Source organism: Lycium barbarum, chromosome 10 (assembly GCF_019175385.1).
Source record: "Lycium barbarum isolate Lr01 chromosome 10, ASM1917538v2, whole genome shotgun sequence".
Classification (NCBI taxonomy): domain Eukaryota; kingdom Viridiplantae; phylum Streptophyta; class Magnoliopsida; order Solanales; family Solanaceae; genus Lycium; species Lycium barbarum.
Genome location: NC_083346.1, coordinates 80,768,313 through 80,783,322, shown reverse-complemented (window position 1 = coordinate 80,783,322; position 15,010 = coordinate 80,768,313). Strand labels below are relative to the sequence as shown.

The 15,010-nt window shown below is 39.9% G+C and overlaps 1 long non-coding RNA gene across 1 annotated transcript; it reads right to left on the bottom strand.

The window, feature by feature from the left end:
* Positions 1-9,696: 9,696 nt before the first annotated feature.
* On the bottom strand, positions 9,697-11,570 carry LOC132616005 (uncharacterized). The gene is made up of 3 exons (XR_009572935.1): positions 11,378-11,570; positions 10,982-11,037; positions 9,697-10,000 (listed from the first exon to the last, which is right to left on the bottom strand). It is a non-coding gene; the product is annotated as an uncharacterized LOC132616005 (long non-coding RNA).
* Between the last annotated feature and the right edge of the window lie 3,440 nt (positions 11,571-15,010).

The window sequence follows — 15,010 nt, the reverse complement described above, 5'->3', positions numbered from 1 at the left end:
CATAGCATTTACATAACATACCCGACCACGTAGGATCGGTGTTTCATACATACTTGGCCAACCAAGGCTCAAGGTTACTCATACCTGGCCCTACCAAGGCGTCAGGGTTATATCTACCTGGCCCTACCAAGGCTTCAGGGTTATCCGTACCACCTGCAGAGGTGTACGCGCGTTTCGTAATCGTATACATACTTATTTACATATCATACCCGGCCTCATAATCTCGGGGTACCATAATAGTCATACATAGGTACATACATATACTAGCTCATAAGCATCATTTCTATTAACGTCATTATCATCATCGTCATCATTATCGTCATCGTTTTCCTTATCACTATTATCGTCATTCGTCACATTTGCCTTAATAGGCCTACTCGCCATACGAGGAATTTAGTACAATCGTAGCATATCGAGAATCATAAGCTTAGTAGCTTTGAAGATAGAAGCATTCGGAGAACATCATAAGCTCGTAGAAGATTTAGATGATTGGCCAAAGAACCATGCCTTATGAAAGAAGGGTTAACCTTACATACCTTTTTGTTCGACTATTTACCACTTGCACGTTTTCTTTCAACGGTTGCGTTTATACCTTCATTAAAGTCATACTATCGTTAGAATCGACAACTAGCACACATGGCTAAGGCTAGAGAAAATCGAACAACATCTCCTTTATTTATACAACATTCCTCCATATCGTAATTCAACTCCCAAACGTCAACAATACATTCACAATACCCTAACAATGGCCATTAATCATTTACGTTAACCACATTATCTAGATTTCTCAATTCGCTCCCCATTCACCCATATTCATGGTCATATCACCCGACTTCTTCCATTCATATAAAATTCCCATTTTCATGATCTTAATATTATTTATAACACATTTATATCAAAACACAACAACAATCATGGTTCAATTCAAACTATCTCTCAAAATGTCACTATTCATCATTTATGATCCATTTTCCTATACTCATCTAATGTCCAAGAATTTTAACTCTCGACTACCTTGAACAACATGGAAAATATCATGAATCTTACCTTAGATGTTGTAGGAACAAGCTTTAGTTGATAATACTCCACTTGAGCAAAAACCCTAGTTTTCCTCCATGAGATTCCTTGACTTGAATGATCCTTAATGGGTTTCCTTACTCTTGATTCACTTGAATTATGTTGTTGATCACCAAATATCCTTGAATTCTTATGGAATATATGTAGAGAGATGTTTTAGAGAGAAGGGCTGTGAAGTGGGAATGAAATGAAATAACCTTGGTCCCTTTATTATTTAATGACTTAAAATCTTATCTGGAGTGAACAACACAATGGTCGTAAACTTAGTTTACGATCCGTATTCCACGGACCGTCCTTCGTGGTCGTATTTAATCATAACAGAACCAGAAACACAGACTGAGACGTGGTGATTTACGGACACAGTTTACGGGCCATAAACCACTTTACGGTCCGTATTTTGGGTCGTATTTAATCATTTGCTCATTTGGCAGAAAGTTGAAGTTTTGGTAGCCAAAATACGACATGGCAGTTTACGGACCGTATACCACTTTACGGTCCGTATTTCATTTTACGACCAACTAGCCAGAATGCAAACCTGCAACTTTTCACATCTCCAAAACCTATATTTATCCATTATGGAGCATAACCTATCTCTTGTTGCAATTGCCTTCGGAATCTTACTTAGAGTCGGCAAATGTTATTTCTTACTCATGAAAACATCGAATACTCGTACTCCTCGCGGGTCCATTCACGTGGACAACAATGGAGAATTTTTTTCCGAGGTGTAACATTCTTCCCCCCTTAAGAACATTCGTCCTCGAATGTTTAAAGTCTTCGGGGATTCTATAAAAAATTCGCCAGAGTCTCCCCTATAATATTGCACTACCATCCTGTCACAACAATCCAAAATATCATCGCCTCACAGGGCTACGTCACAAAATCAACATATCTATGGCCACACACGACCAAAAGTATGAAAAGGAAAACAGACATACCTTACAATCTTGACGTCTCATCTTGGACTTCTTCCAAGGGCTGAAATAAATGTGGGTATCTGGATCGCATACTTTCTTCCGCTTCCCATGTCATTTCTTCTTGTTTACTGCTTTTCCACAAGACCTTAACTGAGGCTACTTCTTTGTTTCTAAGCCTCCGTACTTGCCTGTCAAGTATGGCAATGGGTACCCCTTCATAAGTCAATTTCTCTGTCACTTGCACATCACCTATTGGCACGATCTTAGTAGGATCTCCTACACATTTTCGAAGCATCGAGACATGGAAAACTGGGTGAACTGACTCCAAATCCGGAGGTAGATCTAATTCATAGGCCACTTTGCCTACCTTGCGCACAATCTCATAAGGCCCAATGTACCGGGGACTAAGCTTCCCCTTTTTGCCAAATCTCATTACACCCTTCATAGGCGACACTTTCAAGAATACCCAATCTTTCACTTTGAACTCCAAGTCTCTTCGACGATAATCCGCATAGGACTTTTGACGACTTTGGGCTGCTAATAACCGATCTTGTATGAGCTTGATTTTCTCTATGGCTTGCTGGACCAAGTCTGGCCCTATCAGTCTGGCCTCTCCTGTTTCGAACCACCCAATTGGGGATCTACACTTTCGCCCATATAAAGCTTCATACGGTGCCATTTGGATACTAGAATGATAACTGTTATTGTAAGCAAACTCAATGAGTGGCAAATGGTCATCCCAATTTCCTCCAAAATCTATCATACAAGCCCGCAACATATCTTCAAGTGTATGAATGGTACGCTCGGCTTGTCCATCAGTCTGCGGGTGGAATGCCATACTAAGGTTCACTTGAGTCCCTAGACCCTCTTGGAAAGACTTCCAAAAGTTGGTTGTAAACTGAGTCCCTCTGTCTGAGTTAATAGATGTCACGCCCCAAACCATGGCCTGGACGTAACACGGCACTCGGTGCCTGACTACATGTGACCGAGCGAACCACATGACTTGCTGAATCATCATGATGCATAACATAAGCGGAATATAACGTGAATGCATGATGAGCCTTTATAAAACATAATAAGTCATAATACTTAATAAAGTACTTGTTTAAACATGAGTGAGCCAAAATGGCTATGCGACTTCGATTATCTGACATGACATAACTGTCTGTTCTAGTCTATGAAACCTCTATCATGAGTTTGACTGAAAAACATACTTACTAGGACAAGGCCCCCAGCATACCTTTAGATGCATAACTAATCATAAGATAAAAGTTGACTAAACCCCGAACGAGATGGGGCTCACCAATAAGCTGATACGGATGCTGTCCTACTGAGCAGATGTGTCGTCCTGTATGTTAGTACCTGCATCGTGAAATGAAGGCCCCCGGGCAATAAAAAGGGGACGTCAGCACATTGAATGTACTGGTATGTAAAGCAACCGGAATAAACAACATGGAACATGGAATAACATAGTAAGAACTGAAACTGAAAACTTGGACATGAACATGAGCATGAGCATGAGTACAAAATCATGAAATTTAAAAGTGAAACTGAGTACTGGAAGCATGAGATAGTCTGTAGTAATCTGTAATAATCTGTAATAATCTGTAATAATCTGTAATACCGACATAAACCACCACGGGGAGGAGCGTGGAGTCTGATCTCTGCCCGATCAGCTAAGCCATCTCGTACCTTGCCGGGGCACGAGACATGAACATAACATGAATGGATCCAAATACCTCAATGGGGAACGTATAAAGGAATCGTCCTATTGGGCGGAGCGATTCTTATCCTACGTTGGCATACGTAGTTTCAGGCTATCTGAGCCTTCTCGGTATTATTACAACTCCCGAACATGAAAATAATATAGTTGGCTAAGAAGCCCATGACTTTCGTGAATTAACTTGTACTTGTCTTGAAATCATGATTTCACGAAAGGACTTGTAAACATATTTTCATGAAATAACTTGTAAACTTGATCATGAGAAATACCATAATGCATAATCATACGTTTGTAGCTGACTTGAAAACATGCTTGTAATTTGTAAAATAACATTTTACAATTTCATATAAACATCATGAGAACACATGAGGAAGAATTCATGATTCATGGATTAAGCTAGGATTCCTAATGTCCGAAATGGAGGTTTAGGAACACAATAACGAACATATATACGGAATTCATGTACATACATACATACATAATTACGGGCTACCAATACATTGGGTTTAATGCCCTAGGAGTTGAACTTCATAGAATTTACTAAACGGATCATGGGGAAGAACATAGAAGTTCCCACATGTGGATGGAAGTTCTACATACCTTAACCTTCCGCTTTTGGGCGTATCACAATGTCCTTCACCCCTTTCAACTTCAATCTATAGCATACAAGTCATAGTGATTCTATATTAGCAACAATATCCATGTTTTGTCCATCTAAGCATTTTATCAAACACTTAGTGGGCATGAAGCTCTATAACCCCCATTAATGGTGTTTTCTTCACCAAATCCCCATTCTTTTACTTCTAACAATTTCTACAATCTCAATTAGATGCAATTAACATCATTCTTCATAATCCATATGAATACAACAATCCCAAGTCATCAATCCAACAATTCTAACATAGTTCATATAATCATCTTCAACAAACCCAATTATTATACTCCCAAGAATTCATCAATTCATAACTATAAATGATTGGGGAGTAGAAATATTACCTTTTGGGTAGTCACCACGAAATCAACACCCCCAAGTCCGATCTTGGGCTTAAAATGACGACAACGACTTGTACTACACTTTTTCCTTCACGAGCTTTGGGTTTCGGGGCCTTAAACTTGGTTGATTTTCTACTTTCTCTCTCTAATTTCCCTTCTCTCTCACTTCCTCTCTCTAAAATCTGAGTTTTGGAGGAAAAATGGGCTGTTAGGGTAATATTTTCTTTATATACCAAGGGGAAATTGGGTTGACCCAACTTGAAAACGGGTTGGGACCTTGCTGTCTTAAAACGTCCATATCTCCTTATCCCGACGTCTCCTGTGAACCCACAACCTATAGTTGGACAGGGTTTTCAATTATCTACAACTTTCGTTCTTTGAGTTTTCCCAAATTCCCAAGTTATGATAGGGTTATGGCCTCCCGAAGTCAGGTGACCCGAAACGTATATACGGACCAAGATACGGTCACTGTTACGGTCCCGTAACACGAGATACGGACCGTAACTTGGTACCGTATCTTGGTGAAACTTTCCAGTGAGTTTCTGGAAATTTTTGGGACGTTACGGTCCACTGTTACGGACCGTAACACGAAATACGGCCCGTAACGTCACCGTTACGCTGGCCGTATTTCCAGCGAACAGGCTTCAGTAAAATGGGCATAACGCTTTGGACAGATGTCCGTTTGACCCCCGTAAGATACCGTTGGAAAGCTATTGCAAAGGGCTACAACTTTCATCAAGGACGTGTTCTCAAATTCTCAACGGATTTGCATGAAATTTGAGTGGAAGTCAGACGTATCAAAAACTTAGCCGATTCTATAGGATTTCAAGTGCCTTACTATTAGCCATATTGAGACGATCATATCTCCTTGCTCCGATCTCTGATTGGCTTGATCCTTATATCGTTAGAAAGGTATTTCTACATACTACAACTTCATTGATAGTACCTTCCAAAATTCCAAACCGATCAAGGAGTTATCGCTGCCCGAAATAGGCCTATCAACCATTTTCGCAAAACGTTCAAACTTTCCATGTTTCCACTAGAACTCTAATGATATGAGCTTAAACTCAGTCCTAAAATGCGGGGTGTTACAATATCTCCCCCTTGGGATCATTCGTCCTCGAATGATGGGTCATGGTTAAGAATATGGCTAGACATGGCTTGATTACATGAACGTGAAGGAAACATGACATGAAACATGGAGACTGAATTAACATGACATGGTTACATGGAAACGTGAATACTGAGACATGAACATGGGCATTGGATAGCTGACATGAGCGTGGAACATGATACATAGCATGACATGGGGCATGAAAACTGACATGACATAGTTTCTTGAAAACATCAGTGCCCAAACATGAGACATGAATAACAAATACATGAACTCGAACGTTAAACGTGAGGCAGGAATACATAAGGGACATTATAACTCCTCTCCAAAATGTCATTAAGCCATCATTATGTCGATACTCGTAATTCTTGCCCGACACTCAACGTATACCTTGCTTTCCTTAACAACTTTCGTCTCCTACCTCAAATGTCTTTGAAATCTCATTTAGAATCATTAAATATTACTCCTTACTCATCAACATGTCGTATACGTCATACCCTTCGTGGGTCTATTCGCGGTATGCTAACGGAGAAATTTCCAAGGTGTAACATTCTCCCCCTCTGTTGGAACATACGTCCTCAAATGATAACATTCGGGATTCTACAAAAATTTCGCCAGAGTTTCCCCTGTAATATGGCACTACCAACCTGTCACAACAGCCCATAATATCATTGCCTCACAGGGCGACATCACAATAGCACTATACATTGGCCACACACGACCAAAAGCATGAAAAGAAAGCTTACATACCTCCAATTCTTGGTGCTTCATCATAAATCTCTTCTGTCTCACATTTGTGTAAAATTTCTGGAAATTCTGCGTCATTTTCAAACGCTTCTGTATCAACTTGACTTTCTCCATAGTTTGATAAACCAAATCTGGTCCTAGCAATTCCGCTTCACCAATTTCTAACCAACCAATTGGTGATCTACACCTTCGCCCATACAGAGCTTCAAATGGAGCCATCCCAATACTAGCTTGATAATTGTTATTATACGAAAACTCAATGAGAGACAGGTGATCATCCCAATTACCATTGAAATCAAGGACACATGGTTACTGAACTAAATGAATACAAGATTACTAAACTACTGAGATACTAAACTGAATGTCTATTAAACTGACTGAAGACTGGCTGACTGAATACTGAGCTAACTGAATACTGGATTAGCTGAATACTGAGCTGGCATGAATACGTGAGTACTGGACTGATACCTGAGTACTAAGCTGACATAAATATCTGAGTATTGAACTAACATGATATCATAACATGAGATCTGAATAGCGTATCTGTCTGACCATTTGTCTGAGGATGAAAAGTTATGCTAAGGTTCACTTCCGTACCCAAATCCTTTCTGAAAGGATTTTCAGAAGTTCGCTGCGAACTGAGCACCAAAATCTGAAATAATGGACACTAGGGTCCCATACAATCCGAAAATTTCATTAACATATGACTTGGCATAATCTTCTTGTTCAATCTGTGGTCTTAACTGGCAAGAAGTGCGCTGACTTCGTAAGTCTGTCCACAATCACCGAAATTAAATCATGCCTCCTAGCCGAATGAGGTGGACCTGATACAAAGCCCATATTGATCATTTCCCATTTCCATACAGGAATATCAGCATTCTGAGCCAAGCCACCAGGCCTCTGGTGTTCGGCTTTCACCTGCTGACAATTCGGGCACTTAGCTACAAAATCTGCCACATCCTTCTTCATATCGTTCCACCAGTAATTCTCCTTGATATCATGATATACCTTAGTGGAACCTGGTAAATGGAATACCTAGAGTTGTGAGCTTCTAACATGATTCGCTCTCTAAGCCCATCAACATCTGGAACGCATAATCTGCCTCGATATCTCAAGGTACCATTATCTCCCTCCTGTTCAAAAGTTAAGGCTTTCTATTCGTGAATCCCCTCTTTCATCTGCAGCAAGTAGAAATCACCAAACTGCTTCTCTCTAACTTAAATGACCAAGTAGGAATGCCATGTTCTGGGCAATAACTCCACCTACTTCGGAGTCTGAAAGTCGAATTCCTAGCTTGGAGAAGTAGTGAAATTCTTTCACCTTAGTTCTCTTGTCTGCCTAAATCATGAGTTGTACTTCCCATACTTGATTTTTTTTTTTTTTTTTTGAGATACTTCCTAAAATACTCATAGTACAGTTGTACGCTAAGTCTTTTACGGGCACCTTAGAGATTAGAGTCTTGTGCAATGGCACTACCCTTATGACACATAACTGGGCATGATCTCATAGCTTTTCTGTGATCGCCTAATCGGTAGTAATTGAACTTGACACGATTCGTTCAACGATCATTTTACTCACTTCGGGTTTCCTCTAAGATGAGGCATATTTCTTATGGAGACTATCTCATTATGCCAACTTAACTGAACTGAGGTTCTTCATATCTCATACTAACCATTCAGGTCTTCAATTATCTCGTTGGACTTACTAGCGATTTATGCATCTCCCCCTTAGACCAAGGCTAACATCTTATACTTATAAATTCTTCTCTTCTGATGGGATTGCAATTAACATTTCTTATCTTCTGTAATTTCTTTGTATTCTACAACACTGACGAATTTTTTTATTTTTTTTTGACTCACATCTGAGCAATTTCTCATGGGGAAAAAACTAAATTTACTTACATGAACGGGTTGCTACTGTATTCATAACTGGCATACTCCATCTTAACGACTTAACTCTGCTCACACTGTAACTATTAGGACAACCCCTTTTGACAACTCTTAAAGGCTATTCTTCTGTAGTTTGCTCCTTTACGGTTTAGCTGATTTCTTCTTCCACTAATCACTCTATTCTGAACTTAACTTAAGCCCTTGGTTTCTAACACACATTCGGATGTATCCGAACTGTCACCCACTCAAGGTGTTCATCTGAATAGGAAATCAAATTATATTTGTCAAGGTCAGCCGTACTCGTAACTTAGTCAAATCTTATCATTACTGTTGACAGGGATTTTCCAGACATATTACGAACTTATATCTTATTCTCCTTCTATTTCTAGGAAAATATTTGGTAGAGTTTCCTCTGTATTTCTTACTATCCCAAAACCTGCACGCAGAAAATACCAACAATGCCTCACAAGGCCAGCATATATACATATATCATATCATATCGTAGCCACACAGGGCTCCCAATTTCGACAACAGTATAAAAAAAAATGATGAACTTACCTCATATGTCCAACTCAAACTGTACCTGTTACACTTTCCTGTTTATTTTCCCTTTCAATCTTTAACTGCAGATAGAGTGGGTCCTGATGAGCTCCGGTAGAAAACTGTCTACCACTACTCCCTTGAGATCCTCCATGATGTACCTTTCTCAAGAACATCATTATCATTCAACATACCATTCATTCCACTACATCCCTTCTCGGGCAACTTACATTGTATTCCACTTTCAATAGCACTTGAAGTCTTATTCGTTACCAGTAAGTACTGCACAATTGTACCCCCTATGGGTAAACATCCTTACTTGGACCTTGAATTTTCTGTTCATCTCCTGCGCATTCGCAACGTACGTAATTCAAGAGGAAGAGAAGTTTCTTATTGCTCTAAGCTTCATGGCACGATCTAGAGTAGAAAGAAATGAGACAATCCTGAATGTCTTGGTGGTCAACTGTTTATATGTATGGCGCGCACACACATATAAAAGTGACCCCACTGGACACGGTTTCATAGACTCCCTAAGACACTTGAACCTAGGCTTTGATACCAAGCTTTGTCACGCCCCGAACCATGGCCTGGACGTAACACGGCACTCGGTGCCTGACTACATGTGACCGAGCGAACCACATGACTTGCTGAATCATCATGATGCATAACATAAGCGGAATATAACTTGAATGCATGATGAGCCTTTATAAAACATAATAAGTCATAATACTTAATAAAGTACTTGTTTAAACATGAGTGAGCCAAAATGGCTATGCGACTTCGATTATCTGACATGACATAACTGTCTGTTCTAGTCTATGAAACCTCTATCATGAGTCTGACTGAAAAACATACTTACTGGGACAAGGCCCCCAGCATACCTTTAGATGCATAACTAATCATAAGATAAAAGTTGACTAAACCGCGAACGAGATGGGGCTCACCAATAAGCTGATACGGATGCTGTCCTACTGAGCAGATGTGTCGTCCTGTATGTTAGTACCTGCATCGTGAAATGCAGGCCCCCGGGCAATAAAAAGGGGACGTCAGCACATTGAATGTACTGGTATGTAAAGCAACCGGAATAAACAACATGGAACATGGAATAACATAGTAAGAACTGAAACTGAAAACTTGGACATGAACATGAGCATGAGCATGAGTACAAAATCATGAAATTTAAAACTGAAACTGAGTACTGGAAGCATGAGATAGTCTGTAGTAATCTATAATAATCTGTAATAATCTGTAATAATCTGTAATAATCTGTAATAATCTGTAATACCGACATAAACCACCACGGGGAGGAGCGTGGAGTCTGATCTCTGCCCGATCAGCTAAGCCACCTCGTACCTTGCCGGGGCACGAGACATGAACATAACATGAATGGATCCAAATCCCTCAATGGGGAACATATAAAGGAATCGTCCTACTGGGCGGAGCGATTCTTATCCTACGTTGGCATACGTAGTTTCAGGCTATCTGAGCCTTCTCGGTATTATTACAACTCCCGAACATGAAAATAATATAGTTGGCTAAGAAGCCCATGACTTTCGTGAATTAACTTGTACTTGTCTTGAAATCATGATTTCACGAAAGGACTTGTAAACATATTTTCATGAAATAACTTGTAAACTTGATCATGAGAAATACCATAATGCATAATCATACGTTTGTAGCTGACTTGAAAACATGCTTGTAATTTGTAAAATAACATTTTACAATTTCATATAAACATCATGAGAACACATGAGGAAGAATTCATGATTCATGGATTAAGCTAGGATTCCTAATGTCCGAAATGGAGGTTTAGGAACACAATAACGAACATATATACGGAATTCATATACATACATACATACATAATTACGGGCTACCAATACATTGGGTTTAATGCCCTAGGAGTTGAACTTAATAGAATTTACTAAACGGATCATGGGGAAGAACATAGAAGTTCCCACATGTGGATGGAAGTTCTACATACCTTAACCTTCCGCTTTTGGGCGTATCACAATGTCCTTCACCCCTTTCAACTTCAATCTATAGCATACAAGTCATAGTGATTCTATATTAGCAACAATATCCATGTTTTGTCCATCTAAGCATTTTATCAAACACTTAGTGGGCATGAAGCTCTATAACCCCCATTAATGGTGTTTTCTTCACCAAATCCCCATTCTTTTACTTCTAACAATTTCTACAATCTCAATTAGATGCAATTAACATCATTCTTCATAATCCATATGAATACAACAATCCCAAGTCATCAATCCAACAATTCTAACATAGTTCATATAATCATCTTCAACAAACCCAATTATTATACTCCCAAGAATTCATCAATTCATAACTATAAATGATTGGGGAGTAGAAATATTACCTTTTGGGTAGTCACCACGAAATCAACACCCCCAAGTCCGATCTTGGGCTTAAAATGACGACAACGACTTGTACTACACTTTTTCCTTCACGAGCTTTGGGATTCGGGGCCTTAAACTTGGTTGATTTTCTACTTTCTCTCTCTAATTTCCCTTCTCTCTCACTTCCTCTCTCTAAAATCTGAGTTTTGGAGGAAAAATGGGCTGTTAGGGTAATATTTTCTTTATATACCAAGGGGAAATTGGGTTGACCCAACTTGAAAACGGGTTGGGACCTTGCTGTCTTAAAACGTCCATATCTCCTTATCCCGACGTCTCCTGTGAACCCACAACCTATAGTTGGACAGGTTTTTCAATTATCTACAACTTTCGTTCTTTGAGTTTTCCCAAATTCCCAAGTTATGATAGGGTTATGGCCTCCCGAAGTCAGGTGACCCGAAACGTATATACGGACCAAGATACGGTCACTGTTACGGTCCCGTAACACGAGATACGGACCGTAACTTGGTACCGTATCTTGGTGAAACTTTCCAGTGAGTTTCTGGAAATTTTTGGGACGTTACGGTCCACTGTTACGGACCGTAACACGAAATACGGCCCGTAACGTCACCGTTACGCTGGCCGTATTTCCAGCGAACAGGCTTCAGTAAAATGGGCATAACGCTTTGCACAGATGTCCGTTTGACCCCCGTAAGATACCGTTGGAAAGCTATTGCAAAGGGCTACAACTTTCATCAAGGAGGTTTTCTCAAATTCGCAACGGATTTGCATGAAATTTGACTGGAAGTCAGACGTATCAAAAACTTAGCCGATTCTATAGGATTTCAAGTGCCTTACTATTAGCCATATTGAGACGATCATATCTCCTTGCTCCGATCTCTGATTGGCTTGATCCTTATATCGTTAGAAAGGTATTTCTACATACTAAAACTTCATTGATAGTACCTTCCAAAATTCCAAACCGATCAAGGAGTTATCGCTGCCCGAAATAGGCCTATCAACCATTTTCGCAAAACGTTCAAACCTTCCATGTTTCCACTAGAACTCTAATGATATGAGCTTAAACTCAGTCCTAAAATGCGGGGTGTTACAATAGATACTGGAACACCATGGAGTCTCACTATCTCTTTAATATAAAGCTTTGCATAATCTTCTACCACATAGGTCTTTCTGACCGTTAAGAAATGAGCTGACTTGGTGAGTCTATCCACAACCACCCATAAGGAATCATACTTACATCGAGAACGGAGTAAGCCGGAAATGAAGTCCATGTTAATCACTTCCCATTTCCAAGTTGGGATTTCTATAGCTTGCAACAATCCACCCAGCTTTTGGTGCTCGATTTTCACTTACTGGCAATTTGGACATTGAGCTACGAATTCCGCTATATCTTTCTTCATTCCATTCCACCAATATATAGACTTAAGATCATGATACATTTTCGTCGCACCGGGGTGAACAGAATAACGGGAGTAATGAGCTTCTCTCAATATCTGGTGGCGTAGACCTGCCACATTGGGAACACATAATCTGCCTCGACATCGGAGAACTCCGTCTCCTGAAAGCTCAAATGATGACTCCTCTTTCTGAGGGAGTGTACCTCTATAATTCCTTAGCATGGGATCTTCGTATTGTCGCTCTTTCACTTCTACTACTAGCGACGAGATTGCTAAATTCTGAATAGTAGCTCCCTTGCTACCTGAGTCCACTACTCGAACTCCTAGGCTAGCTAACTGTTGGAGCCCACGAGCCATTTCTCTTCTCTCGGGTCGTACATCACATAAACTCCCCGTAGATCTGCAGCTAAGAGCATCAGCTACAACATTTTCCTTTCTGGGGTGATACAAGATATCAACATTATAATCTTTTAGCAATTCTAACCATCGTCGTTGCCGCAAATTCAACTCTTTCTGCTTGAAGATATACTGAAGGCTCTTATGATCTGTATAAATATCCACATGGACACCATATAGATAATATCTCAATATCTTTAATGCATGAACCACTGCAGCTAATTCTAGATCGTGGGTTGGATAATTCCGCTCATGTTTCCGTAGTTGCCTTGAAGCATACGCAAACAATCTACCACGTTGCATCAATACACATCCTAGCCCAACACCTGAAGCATCGCAATAAACAACATATCCTTCCAATCCCTCTGGGAGTGTCAAGACTGGGGCGGAAGTCAACCTACTTTTCAACTCTTGGTAGATACGTTCACAAGCATCTGTCCATTGAAACTTTGCCGATTTCTGGGTCAACTTTGTGAGTGGTGCAGAAATAGAAGAATAACCTTCAACGAATCTCTTGTAATAACCTGTAAGCCCAGAAAGCTACGAACCTCCATCAGAGTTGTGGGCCTTGGCCAGGTCTTCACGGCCTCAATCTTTTGACTATCCACTCGAATACCATCGGCTGCAACGATATGCCCCAGAAATGCCACTGAGTTCAACCAAAACTCGCATTTGCAAAACTTTGAAAACAATTCTCGAGTTCGAAGAACTCCAAGGGCAGTTCGCAAATGATCCGCATGTTCCGCCTCGGATCTAGAATAAACCAAGATGTAATCGATGAATACAATCACAAATAAATCCAGAAAAGGCCTGAACACATTATTCATCAGATCCATAAATGCCGCCGGCGCATTAGTTAGCCCAAACGACATTACCCGGAACTCAAAATGACCATATCTTGTCCTGAAGGCCGTCTTAGGGATATCTTTCTCCCTAACTCTCACTTGGTGATACTCGGACCTCAAATCTATCTTTGAAAACCATTTGGCACCTTGCAATTGATCAAATAAATCATCAATCCTCGGAACAGGATATTTGTTCTTAATCGTCACTTTATTCAACTGCCGATAATCAATGCACATTCTCAAGCATCCATCTTTCTTTCGGACGAACAATACGGGTGCTCCCCACGGGGATGTATATATATATATATATATATATATATATATATATATATATATATGTGTGTGTGTGTGTATATATATATGGATCGAGCTACACGTTCGACAACAATATTATACATTTATGGATTGGGCTGCATGTTCCGCAACACTATTATATTATATATGTATATGAGAAATGTTTTCTTTTGAAAGCTAAGCCTGCATGGTTTTTTCCTTATGAGGCAATCAGATGTACATGTTATCTTTATCTCCTGTTATGTTCTATATTTCTTATTATTTTGTTATTCATGCCTTACATACTCAATACACTGTTCGTACTGACGTCCCTTCTTGTGGACGCTACGTTCATGCCCGCAGGTAGACAGATCTGACCCATAAGAGCTTCATCAGCGGAATCTCAGGAGTTCTCCACTTACTTCGGAGTTGCAGTCTATTGGTATCGGTCTTCATGGTCACTTTTATTCTATGTAGAGGCTCGTAGACATGTATGTATAGTTAGACGTTTCATAACCCTACCGGTTTATATCGTTGTGTAACATTTTTGTAGCCTTGACGGTTGGTGATGATGGACATAATTATTGAAGATTATACAGAGATGTGCCGTTATGTTGCGATATATGTCCTCACAGATTACGATATCCATGAGCTATCTTTATGGTCCACTCAGAAATGTATATGAGATGTAAGTTTAGAGGTGCTCGATCTGTTAGCACCAGGT